The sequence below is a fragment of the Megalops cyprinoides genome, chromosome 14 (assembly GCF_013368585.1).
Source record: "Megalops cyprinoides isolate fMegCyp1 chromosome 14, fMegCyp1.pri, whole genome shotgun sequence".
Lineage (NCBI taxonomy): Eukaryota > Metazoa > Chordata > Actinopteri > Elopiformes > Megalopidae > Megalops > Megalops cyprinoides.
In genome coordinates, this window is record NC_050596.1 from 29,118,134 (window position 1) to 29,132,178 (window position 14,045).

The 14,045-nt window shown below is 48.1% G+C and overlaps 1 pseudogene; it reads right to left on the reverse strand.

Annotated features, from left to right (window-relative positions):
• The window catches only part of LOC118788742, a 51,676-nt pseudogene that overhangs the window by 14,986 nt on the left and 22,645 nt on the right, over positions 1 to 14,045 (reverse strand).

Genomic DNA, 14,045 nt, shown 5'->3' on the forward strand with positions numbered 1-14,045 from the left:
CACACAAGAATGGGTTAAATCTAACATGGGCGCATGTAACAAGGAGCTAATGAAAACACTGATCTACTGGACAATCAAAAAATATAAACCTACAAGAACATTCACAAATTGCTCTATGCAACTATTAAAACACACAAAACAAAAAAAAGCACTATGAGTGATAGGTTTGAAATTTACAAACATTCACTCACCTTACTCCCTTTCCCATTTAGATTTTATTCTTGGCATGTACCGTAAACTACCGAAACTATTTGCTTCCAGTTTTGTGGCAGGGTTACCAAAACAACAGCGATGGGGGGGGGGGGGGGGGGGGGTGAGAGACAGAAAGGCAAAACTTACTGAATTCAGGGCTGCAATTAAAGCACCGTGACTGTTCATTTTTACGATTTGGGTGTCGGCCATTATTTAATTTGAGTGGCAGACAGAACGGCCCTGAATTGGAGCTTTAGAATTTCCAAACCGACGATACAGCTGTGACCAACAAATTCAGCCTGACTAATACCTAATGTGCAGCGCAATGCTCTCTATGCTAGCTGTGAGTGTTGTTATCTTTTTTTTTTTTTTTTTTTGGGGGGGGGGGGGGGGGGTTGTGACTGTGTCCCCTGAAGGGTCACCAGAGAACGACTGAATCTGTGCCTTGTCCCCCTCTCTGGAGACAGGCCGTGACATGGAGAGTTAGGATCTCATTACTGATAAGAAGAGAGGAGAAAAGCTGCTGCCAGGGTGTAAACAGGACATCCATGTCGTCCCCTAAACCGGGGGAAATTAAACACGTGCTGCAGGTACCCGAGCAAACAGCCGGCCAGCTGCGCAAGGACTTCATTAGCGCCATGTGTTAGTGCTTTCCTGCGCAACTGCTCCAGGATCTCACGCTCATTACAGACGCAGCTGAGAGCTCTGCTGCAAGGTCCCACAGACAGCACCGCAGGACAGCATCTTCCACCCCCCCCCCCCCCCCCCCCCCAGGACCCACAGCGAGGAGACAGGCTCACTGCGCGGACCCCAGTGTCAGCCGCCTGCCTTCAGATGCGCACCGTCGTAAATCTCCCTGCGTCGTAAATCTGACATTATGACATTATGACATAATCTGACATTATGACAGCTCATAATGTCAGTTTCTGCGCACAAGTTTCTATTAAACCCTCAGGGATGGTGACTTAAGGAAGAGGGTAAGGGCCCTCACCATCACCCTAACTTCCAAGCCCTTCAACACAAAACTCTAACCCCCAAACCCAAACCCTAATCCTAAAAACGCTCTCCGCACAGAGGAAAAGTGGTCTCTTCTCTCTGCTACCTGCACATGCACTGCCATACAGTTCTAGTACAGGATGCTTGTACAATACCAGCAGTCATGGAATCTTAGCACTGAAGCAAAGCCGACAGTCAGGGGAGAAATAGCACAGATTCACAGAACGATGGGGTGTGACTGTATTCCCACTGGCTCTTACCAAGACAGCCAGCCAGTAACAGAGCCTTCAACAGGGGTCTTTTTGGCTGAAACGGTCCTCCTCCTCCTCATCCGACAGGGAGACCCTGCTTCCCCGAACGCAGGGACACCCTGGAGGAAACTTACCAGATGGGTGCCCTCTCTTACCGTCACAGCACCACCTACAGGCCAAAGTGGGAAAAGAAACACCTGACGCTCCCCTTCCCTGCCTGACCCATAACACAGAGAGAATGCCCCACACACTGTTGTACATATACGCATACGCTAATAAATGTAGGCACACCTGAAGGCACCCACACCCACCAGGGATCAGAATGCCTTAAAGTACAAAGTACTAATTTCATCTGAACTTTTTTTATGTAGGCTTTTTCTCATGAGCAAAAGTAGTTGAGTGTCTTATAGGTATGAGGACACTATGTTCGCAAACACATACAGGCATGCACAGACACATACACACACACAGGCACACACATGCATGCAGACACACATCCACACCTACACCCATACACACGTGTAGACATATATAGGCAAACACACACATGGAAGCACGCACGCACGCACACACACACACACACACACACAGGCAGACATGTACAGTATATGTACAGACATGCACAGTTAAGGACAAACACACATGCGTGCACACACACACCCACACATATGCACATACAAAGGCACAATAACACATAGACACACAGACACACATACACAGTGTAGAGAAAAGCACAGGGCCCTGTGATCATCTGGCTTTAGTGACTGTCTCTGCCACACATTCCACTCTCCACAGGCTATGCCTCACTCTCGGGCCTACCAGGATAGACTGAGAAGAGCTCTCTCTTCCTGCCTTCTTAAAGGTCAACACAGCTACTTAAGAGCCTCCAACTGACTTTTAAAGCGCTAAAAAAAATCACTGGGGGAAAAAAATACACAAATAACTGAAAGGACAGTTTCAATGATACACTTGGCACTTCAAATCTACAGACTGATGTTTCCCGGTTTCACACTTTTTTTTTGCAAAACAGACTGGGCTGTTGCAGGGGTAAAAAAAATGTCCCTAATAAAACGACCAAATCCCAGAGGACCATACTGCTGTGTGATGAGGTTTTTTTTTTAATGTGTGTCTTATGTGACGCGTTCGCGCAGACGACGGGATGAAGGTGACGCAGCACCCGTCCCAGGCCAGCATTCCAAAGGGAGGAGTAATGCAGCTCTGTAACACAGCAGCTATGCAGCGCAAACAAGAGCCCGTGAGGAGCCGGACGGAGCCACCGGACGGAGCCGCCGGACGGAGCCGCCGGGCAGAGGCAGGGGCACAGCCGTGGCACATGCCATTCCTTATCACGCAATGCCTCCCATTCATAAAGACATGACAAAAACTTCCTCAATCAGCCTTTACGAGCCGGGGTGGATTGATGGCTGGCTGGAGGGGAGAGAGGGGAGGGGGGACGGGGGGGGAGCGGCGGGCGGCCCCCGCTGCACAGAGGAAAGGGTCTCTGCGGTGAGGACTCCTTGGGAACATCACTCAGCCGGCCGGGCTTTGATCTCACGCTCACAAATTACACTAAAATCCCGACCAGCGCCGGGAGTCGCCTTCCGCCCTGCTTCAAACGCACGCATGCGCAAACACATACACACACACACACACAAACATACATACATACACACATAAACACACATACAAGCACGCGCACGCGCACACACACAGTCACACATGAACGCACGCTTGTATGCACACATACACTGCATGGATTTACAAACACTTGGTTATGTTACGGTACGTGATGTACCATATGCAGCAGAGAAAGTGAAGGCTCAAGTGAGCTCATGTGTGCTGGTGTCCTGCTTAACTGATACAGTTTAATTTCCTGTAAGGGTAAGTAAGGGTGTATGTGGTGTAGGGGGTCAGAGCACTGGACTGCAGACCAGAAGCTTCAGACATAAATGTAAATCTGCTCAAACTCCCTTGAACAAGATGCCTTACCTGAGGCGTCCCAGCCGAAATCCAGCCGTGAAAAAGGGTCGGGTAAAGTGAGAGGTGCAGAACTGGGGACTTCACATGCCATCTCATGACAATATTTAATCACAACTTTTAATGCAGATGCACCTAGACATAAGCAAAAAAAGACCTAAAAACAACCAGACAAATTAGTGTTTTCTTCTTTAAAACACACATCTCCTCTCTCTGAAAATATAAACCCCACAGAATGGCCTGGCTGAAGGTACCAAGTGCTTAAACATCAGGCTTGCAGACTATTTATTTGAGGTGCTCCAGCTAAACTATTTCCCTAGGGTTCGATTTTCAAATACTGACGTCTCTGTCCTGTAAACTTCAAAAGGCTGTCCAGCTCCAGTTAGGTAAACAGGTTAAATAGTACGTGTTAGGCAAACCGCAAATCACTTCTCACAAAACAGCCACGGCTGCTCTTTGAACGCACGCTCCCTGGATCAGTTAATACGTTATGCCGGGTGAGGTGTGTACGTGCGCCCAGCTACTGCGGTATGAAAATTTGCTGTACAGAAAGAAAACAAGCGTTCATAAAGTGTGCTTCCCCGTCTGACTGCATACAGCGCTGATGCCACCCGGCAGGGGGACGCTGTAAACGTCTCTAAATAAAAGCAATGAAAAGACCAGAATGAGCTAATCTCTCTTTCTTCCCCCCTCTCACATTAAAAGCTGAGATTGCAATTTGTCTTGCTGTTTTGCTTTGAATAGTCTCAAAGTGTGTCATCATCCCAACCGGTCTAGGGGAGAGAAGGAAAAAAAAAAAAAAAAAACTCGAGGAGCCTGGCGACGCTCAAATGGCAGCCTGGCGTCACGGCAACAGACTGCCTGCCATTAGGGCCCCAAAGCAGCATTTATAGTACAATTAGAGGCAGCCGGATCTACCTGTAATCATCTCCGTACAGGTGTGAGCCTTGCTCCGGCCAGGGAAGTGACTCAGCGCATGTCAAACATGCGGCTTTGATGTCTGCATTGTTCAACACGGAGCCCTCGGGACACTCGGAGGAGCGACAGCACGCGCACTAAAACAGTCAGAGATTTATTACGTTTCGCTCAGGTAGGAACGAAAAAACAACGAGAGAGGAAAAAAAACACCCTTTCCTGTTAACGACAGACGTTTTACGAGACGTGAATCACTTGATTTATGAGCGCCCCCGATGAAATGTTCATCCTACAGCTGTCAAGCGGGGAGTCAGACTTCTGTGACAAGAGCATTTTTAAAGGAACGGCGCCGGGTGAATAACGCTGGGCGAAACTCAACGCTGATGAGCCAGGCTCAGGAAAACATGGGGTCGAGAACGACGAGGCTGGGAACCACTCGCCCCTAAAGCCTGAAATACCGATTAAAAAAAAAAAAAATCATAAGGACAATCTGCGTCCGACCCCTAATGGTCTCTGTGGACTGAGAGTGGCCTGAGGGTGATGAGCGGGTCCCGCCTCCCTCGTGTGACGGACAGGTGAGGAGGTCAGGCCTCCACACTCCTGTCAGTGGTCATGTGAAAGGTGCCTCCCAGCACAGGAAGGGTTACTGAGTCAGGGTTAACTCCCAGGAGGCACAGCACGTCTCTGTGCACTGGTGTGAACGAGGCCTTGGTGTCACTGCTGATAAATGATTCAGAATTGATTAATGAAGACACTGCGTAAACTGTCTGAGGCTCCGGAAGGACCTCTTCCTGTTCATGGCTGTCAAAGATACTCTATTTACAGAACAGGTCCCCAGCTGTGTATTCCTCTGTGCCTCCAGGTGGTTCCAGGGCTGTCAGAACAGCAAATCAGATCACTTTCAGCTTCAGCAATGGCAAAAACAGAATGTTCGATGAGTTGAAAATCCATTCAATAAATGTGGTATTTACGTGGTCACTTCATTAAACATGTTAGTGAGTACGTTTCCATGGGATGTAACTCTTCGAATATCAACCAACCAATCAAAAGCCATGATGCTAACAACATGCTAATCTGTTGGCCAACCAGGAGGAGGGAAACTAGCTAGCTCTAGACATGACATTTACCAAACCTTACATACTTTTTTAAAATGCTGTGTGTTAATCATTTTTGGGATAAAAGAAAATATCATCTTTAAGATTTTATGAATCTGAGCAACCAAAATTTACAAGTGAACACTGAAACTTTTTCATTAACATTTTTCCCAACCCCTGCAAACAACATCTGAGAACAGTGAAAGATCTTCACATGCAGAAGAGACTAAACATTAGAGGAAGACAATTCTGAGCAGCGTGACATTCAAAGAGCTTTCTTATGATTTATTGGCCTGGCACATGTGAGATTAATTATTGCTTTGGCTTCGGGTCTATGAATGTTTATTTTTTTCCCCCAGTTTAGAGACTTTTTTTTCTCGCTTTGATATCATATGGAAATGAGAAATTTTTAATGGAAAATCGAAACCATGTGTTGTTAAGTGCTTAATGAAGTGCAGGGACCGGGGGGGCGGCCATTGTTTTTGTGTCAAAGCAGGTTGGGTGCCGCCCCCAGGCAGGTCCCCGCTGAATGGAACCAAACTTTGATTTGTCTGTGGGCTCATTAAACCAGCGTCAGCAGGCCTCTCTGCACCGCGTAGCGGCTGAGGTAGGGAGAGAGGGGAGAGCTAAACGGCCACGTGGTCACTGCACCGCGGTCAAACGCCAGGCGGGGGCGACCGCTGCACTGCCCCCGGCCCCGCCCCGGCCCCGCCCCTGCCCCGCACGCAAACTCGATTCGAGCCGCGGTTTGAACATGCGATAACCACAGATTCCGCAGCTTAACCGTGCCGATGCTTGGGATGCCGGCACCGATCTGGTTGCACCATGCTCACCGTTTGTTCTTACTTCGGATGCAGTCTTCCTCCGAGAGGGTGACTGGGTAGATCGTCGGCTTCCGAGGTCAAGAACAAGTGTTTGTTCAGCGCTTCAGTCTGAGGAGAGAGAGACAGAACAGGGTCGGGTCTGGGTGGAGGTGTGGGTGGGGGTGGGGAGGGGTTGGGGTCCTTTCAGAAAGAAAAAAAAAAAAAAGTCAAAAAGGAGGCAAACTTTCCAAAGTCTCCTTTGAAGCCCACTCAGGGGGTGAAAGAGAAGAGGAAAGGCTAAATCAAATTAAGATCTGTGCTTCGCACCGCAGGGAGCATCTATAAAGCCTTTAAGATCCATATCAGTCGGGACAGATGTCATCGGTCTGTTAAGAAGCAATATTGTGAATATGGAAGGGGGGGGGGTGGAAAAAAATGGCAAGATGCACTTTGAGTGATGATTTGCATAGCAGAACCTTTGTAAAAAAAAAAAAAAAAGAACAGTAGTCTGACTTTCAGCACAGATGAAAAGATGGCCCTGATAAGGCGCATTAATACATCTGAGTGTGACATCAAAGCCCTACCTCCTTGTCGTTCCAGTCGTGACAGTAACGGACATGTTCCTTTTCATCCGCTACCCGGTTCTTGATTTTTGCACATTACGTCCTGTTCGGCATTAAAAAGAGGGAATGAAAAAAAGAAGTCATTAGAGGAGATGAAAAAAGAACGTAAACCCAGCAGGATGCTGGGTAATTATTTCCTAAACGCACTGGCATCCTCATGCCAAAATGAACAATGCGTGCTCGTTCTCAGATGGGAGAGGCACGATTCTGACAAGGACAGCTAGCACAAAGGGCCCTCTCCTACACCCCCCCCCCCCCACCCCCCCTTCTTCTGTCTTTCTTTCAAATCTGCGGCGAATGCCTTTCAGGGAACATGACTCTAAATGATCGTCATAAACAGCGCGGCCTCGTCGGGGACTGTCTTAGCGAAAACAGCGAAAGCACTGCAGGCAGCGGGAAGTGCAGCGGATTAACGAGGGGAAGTTCGCTCAAACTCTGCCAGCTTTCTTACCTTCGCGCTCCCCTTTACCCCTCTCTCTCTCTGCCTCTCCCTTGCTCTCTGCAGCACAGAATCAGATGTTGAATATGCACAAGCGAGGTTGCAATTAAGTCCCTATTATCCCGGCGAGAAATATTAAGCTTTAGCGGTGACGTTTGCCGTGTTCGTTATTTCAGCTGTTGTGCGTTAAGACCGCAGGCCAGATCCCTGCACCATTACAGGGTCCGGAAGTGGGAACGGGCGGGGAAATGGGGAGGGCGGGAGTTATAAAATTTGTGATAAAGAAATCGCACCCAATGCTGTTGATGGGACCCTGGCAGAGAGGAGCGGAATCCCACCTTCCTTTCCTTCAACTTCACCTCCTGCTTCGTACAGGATCCCCCTGCCCTCCCCACAACAGTGCTCCTCCTGCCTTTTCACCCCCCCCCAACCACCCCACCCCTTAGCACCTCTTATCCCTCCCCAATCCTAAAACTACTGCCCCCCCCCACAAAAGTGGTCCTCCTGGTTCCCCAACCCCCCCCCCCCACAACAGTGTTATTCCTAGCTCCTCATCCCTCCCCTCACACCCCCCCCACCCCCCTATTTTTCAATCATACCCCCACCCTTTTAAAAGGGGAAGGGGGGGGGGGGAGATAGGCTACTGGAGCCTCAATTACGTGGCGGAGCAGCGTTCAGCGGCTGACCCCCGGCCGGCCGCGTCTCTCCCTGCAGGAATTCTAAAGGCCCCTTTCAGCCGGCCGGCGGAGGGCCGGCGCAGGAAGAGTCCCCTCCGAAAGTCTCCGCGCAAAGATTAATCGTCTGTGAAATGGAAACGGCGAGCGGCGGGTGACACTGGGGGCTGAACCCTCTCCAGGTTCCCCCCCCCGCCCCCCACGCGTCGGCCGGCTGCCGGGCCAGGCTGGGCCGGTGCTTGGCGCGAGAGCCGCGTGTGTGCGCTGGCGGGATTCTCCTCCAGCGGGGGACCGGCGGGGTCAAACGCATTCGCCGGCTGCAGAGGGGGGGTAAAGCTTTTAGGGGCCAGCGTTAGGGGCGCGTCTGCTCGCCTTCCAGTGGACGGGGGACCCGAAATCAGTGTCTTTGTTCATTAACATGCTGTTCTTAACGGGCCATAGCCATCTGCACTCACCCTGCAGAGAATGACACGCTGCAAAAATCAGTATCGCACGTTTACCTACCACTGTAAAATAAAAAGCCAAACGCATCCCACAAGCTCTGGAATACATAATCAGTACAGTTATTTACACATTTAAACAGCGATCATTCAATCTTTAGTACAAAACTAATGATAATAATATGTGGGGATACCACTAAAACAATATATTGACAGGCGTCATGGATTCAATCGATGCAGCACACGTGAAAATGGCGTGATACCACTAAAATATGTCTGATCAGAAATGTTCTGAATTTCACAGCCATGCGGAGGTTATACATTGGTGTGTCTGACACTCTCAACAAGCTGTAAAGTGCTGGCTGGTATTGGGGAGGGGGTCCTGCCAATTCCCTGTCAGTCTGCTCCATTCCTCACAAACAGCTGTCTCGTCGGCAGTGAACCCTGATGTCATAACAGTGGAGAATCTCACCGCACAAGAGACAGTGGAAAGGAGGAAACGCAGATACACACACACACACACACACACACGCACACGCACACGCACACTCAATGACATAAACAGACTTTTAATCAACATGAAAGATGCTCTCCATAACCACCCCTTTTCACTCCCGCTGAAACGAAACTCAGTTGAACGTGTCAAACACCAAAATTGTGTCCTCGTGAAATTCATTATGCCCCCCCCACCCCTCCCCATCGCCCCAATCTCTGCACAGCCCTTCTTAAGAGCCATTCTTTAAAGCTTAAAAAGGCCTCCCATAGATTTCGCCTGGCACGGCATATACAACCTTTGACAAGTAATGTGGATCATTTTTATTCATTGCCTGAAATTGTCACCAATTATGTGCGTCACCGGCCACCTGCTTGGCCCGCAGCTCCTCGGCTGCCTGGCGCTCTGGGGGGGTGGGGGGGTGGGCGGGATTATGCAGAGGGGGACCCGGACAGGCCCGTGCTGCAGGTGAAGCGGCCCCGATCGTTAGTTTAATGAGTGGTCAGAGCCTGCATGCGTCAGGCCGCACTGCACAGCCCGAAGGGCCAGGCCGCTCAACTCAACCGCAACCACGAAGCCTACCTCGACCGTAATGGCGGTTGGGGGGGGGGGGGGGGGTCAGGTCAAGACTGACACGTCAGAAACCGTGCCGACATCCAGAGGCTTTGCTATTTTTTTTCCTTTCCTTCCTTCCGTTTTCATGATTGCAGCTAATAAAAAATCTGAATTGACGTTACGGCTTAGCGTTACAGAATTACATTACCTCACTTTGTTTTAGAATCCTGTCCAGGAACCTGTCCACGGATTATTTTGTTCTATTTTGAGGTAATTTAGCCAAGACAAAAAGGATAAATAAACATGTAACCACAGATGTGGTCACTTTGGGCCGCAACGTGCAGAGATGCGTAAGTGATGTCATTGTAAGAGGGCATCTTCTCACACTGAGCCACAAAACGGATGCAGAAATCCAGCCACATCTCTAATGGTACGATATACTCACTGTTTCACTGTTAAAAACCCAGATTGCACTGTCAAAACACAATCCAAACATTTATGCCATTAATAGGATGTGGGATTGTGGGTCTGTCAGTGTTTTGCATTACTAAATTCACAGCGAGAGAGAAAGAGAGAGAGAGAGAGCTGTGCAATGATTTGAGTATTACTTCAGATGAATAGAAGCTTGTGGAAGCACTTTCATTAGCCCAGCACCGTGACCCAGGGTTAGCAGCTGAATAAGTAACTCTCTATTAATGATTTCTACCGCAGTAAACCCTGACCCCTTATCACTTTCAATCTCAGAAAGAGAGAGGGAGGGGGGCTGCAGCGGAGCAGGAAGAGGAGGGGGGGGGGGATTGGAAAAAAAATAAATAACACATACATTCTACATTTCAGACCGACTGGAAGGGTATCATCTTTGCGGAGGCAGGAGGGAACGAGGCAGGGGGAGGGGCACGCTGAGATATCCACTCACGTATTCGGCTTTGAGCTTCCTGTCGCCGCCCAGCTTGTCTGTGATTGGCCCAATCACCTCCTAATCCTTCAGACACAGTTCCTCGTTGCCCCTCGCTGGGTCGATATTGCCCTCAACATGGATCATATCTGTGTCCTCAAACGTACCTGTGGGGAGATGGATAAGATAAGATAATACTTTATTGATCCAAAAAGGAAACTAATGTTGTGAAGTGAGAACTACCACTGTCATACCTATGCAAGAATACCACGGCTCTTCCTTTTTATTAAAAAAAGTTCATCAGTGGATTTATATATTATAATCAATAATTTTGAGCAGAGGTAGTGTTTCTAAATGCATTGTAGATACTGTAATTTAACTACATGGCTTGATAGAATGATCTTCAGGAGAAACGTTTCTCTTCTCAAGCTCACCAATTCAAAGTTATGTGCATGGTGCATAGCATCTCTTGAACAGACTCTTGGTGTGGAATAACAGATTTTTTTTTGTTGGGTTTTTCCCAGTTCCGAAGTGTGTGCCACGCCCCGTGTGACATCACTTTCCTAACGGTCTGCTGTTTGACTTCTGTGTGCCTTCAGCTCTCTTCAACAGGCAAAATGGAAGACCGAGAAGGGGAGGAAGCAGTTTTCTCTCAGTAAAGCCGCACTGCGTGTTTTGCACAGCCACACTGTGTGAACTGTGTATAACACACGGAGGATGCATTTTAAATGTGAGGATGCTTCCTATTACAGACGTCCTCAGTGTGTTCAACGTCTTCCTAGATGTTACATCCAGCGGAGATGCTGGGATGTAATGCAAATCAACCCAAAGTACAATGAATACTGACTCGCATGCTGTGTAAACACTGCCGGGTATTACAGCATGAGAAGCCTCAACAAACCCCACAATGTCAGCAGCCTCCACAGGTCATGGTCAGGGCTCCAGTTCAGTGTTAAACCTGATTAATTTTGCAAAATCATTCCCGGGACACGGTCTATAGAGGCTTTATTGACAATTTCTGTTAGCTTTATTGACAGATACTTGGCCAATACATTGTAAACACGACAGCAAAATCGTCAGTCAAATTTTTTTTTTTTATTATCGCGGTTGGTTTTCCTGTTTATAATGGACCTTCATTTCCATAAAATGAATGGTTAGTGTCATTTGCCAATTTTACTACCACAATATTTGAATGTGGCAGAATGCATCTTTTATGTTTATTTTGCTGCAATAACAAAGAGGAACAATGAAATAAATAAAAAAAAAGATTTGTCTTCGCGCCAAAATAGGATTCTGCAAATCCTCTAAGGCCTGGGCTCCATTGTGCTCTCTCCACAGCCCACTAATAATGCAAAACCCTACATAACATCGAAACCATATTTACAGGAAATATGCCCACAGCCTAAATTGTGAGGCGTGACTCCATGTTAAGTGAGAACTTAAAAAAAAAAAAAGAAAGAAAGAAAAAAAAAAAAAAAAGGAGGAAGCAGGACGGAAATCAGGGCCTTCCCTCTCCAAATCAATCTGCTTTGTAGCGGTGGTCCTGATGGTGATTAGATAATGAAGCACTCAGCCACACAATTTACCCAGCGCCTTGTTTCCTTCTCCTGATTCCAGGGTAGGGGGCTGTGGAGCTGGGGCTGCAGGAACGGGGGAGGCAGGAGCGTCCTGTCACATGTGAGTGACAGCCATTTGCAGCCAGCCATCGCACTGCTCCCCCCCCCCCCCCCCCAGGCCCCGTTACCATGGCATGCCATTATGGGATATCTGTAGAGTGGTTAGAGCCGGCACTTCAAGCTGCCAAAAGAAATCTGACTGCTATCTGTCAAAGGGCTTTCTGAGCACCCGCTCTGAAGAGCAGGCGGCTGCCCAACCCTGCTGTTAATCTGATACAGGTAAAACACGGCCGCGTTTAAGCGTAAACGTGCAGGGCGCTTTCGGACACCTGCGGGCTGGGCTCATTCTCAGCGTCCTCCCCCCACCTACAGCCGCCAGGTCAGCCCGTGAAATCCTGACGCCAGCGGCCACTTATCGATACATGATAAAAACTTGATTTGAACATCAGCCAAAAAACACATACATTTACACTTACTCATTTGGCAGATGCTTTTGTCCAAAGTGACTTACAAGTGAGGCAGAGTACAACACAAACAAAAGCCATAGAAGGAGTCACAATAATAGAAGTGCTGAATGACCATAATTCAACAGTTGGCCAGACAAGGTGCAAGCTAGCTGCTAAAGACACAGGTGCATTAAACCATATTTTGTTTTTTGTGGTGGGAAGCGTATTTCACACAAACATTGAGCTGTGGTATGAAACAGAAGAAAAGTCGGAGAGAGTACTGCACCTAAGCACCCCCGTGCTGGCAGATGAACGCTGAACTCCAGGCACGTCTTATTTGCTTCACTTAATTCTATCAGCACTCCAATGTCTGGTCAGTCACCTCTGTAAAACCATCCACTTACACTCAGGCCCTTGAGAGGACATTATTCCATTCCAATGCGGCCGCTCGATTCCGCCAATCTTAACTCTAAAACTGGAAAAGTTTACGTTACTATTCGTACTCAGAACATTTTGGATCATCTGTTGTCTCCGTATGAAAACATCTAACAGCTCTGGGGACGTTATGCATGGCCTTGAAGGAAGGACTGAGGCCTTTTTGGTGTGTTAGTGGGTTCAGTGCATGGTCTCTTCAATAGAACAATATGTTATCAGCTATGCCTTTAATTCATTATTCTTCATTTGCCAGCGGGAATCACCAGCCATCGTATCCTCCGTGGACAGAAATCAGCAAACATAGGCAACCCTACCTTCCCACCGAGTCATACCAAAACTACCTGCACACATAGTCAACCCCCAACACCACTTCACCTAGTCAGGGCCCAATGTTCCCTGCCCAAAATTACCTGCACACCCAGCCAAGTCCAGCACTACTTGCACACGTTGTCAAAACCCAATACTACCTGCCAAAAACTACCTGCCCAACCAGTCAAAGTCAACCAACATCAGCTGATCACTCAGTCAAGCCCAACTTCTACCCTGTGCTGATGTCCCGTCATGCCCAGATTGTGTACCAAACTCCTGCACCCTCAGGCACCTTCTCTGGAAGTGAAACCCTGCCTCTGTCACCCCAAAGACACCCATTCTGCAGAGCGAATACCCACCTCCACTAGCAAGGGGGTGAGTTCACACACCCCTTCCAGTGATGCAATTAAAGGATTAGTCTTTTTAGTTTATTACTGTTATTATAATAACAAAAACCTGTTTGTTACGTACTGATGCAAATGACAACTGACGATCACTTATGGCAACGACCATTCTGTGCATGCACCTTACTCTGGAGCCCAGACAAACCATCAATCACAACAGCCTAAAAAAACTGAGCTCCAGAATAAACTGGAATATTTCTAACAAACAAACAACAAAAATCTAATATTCAAAAATGAAAAAGGCAAAAAAATCCAGTCCTGGCACATTATCTGTCCAACTCAACAGAGGTAGCGCTACACTTGGTGTAAGCTATCATAAGGCAATCCTTCCTCCTGGTGAAATGAACTTATCCAATTAGTCTCTGCCTAATCAGCCTGTTTTGGGTCCTCTTCTCTTTCAGTGGTGCTCCACAGTATAAACAGTTCACTTACAAGACACAGAAAGGGGCTAATCAGCAGAACGATTGTTTTGCTGCTCCAATTTAGCG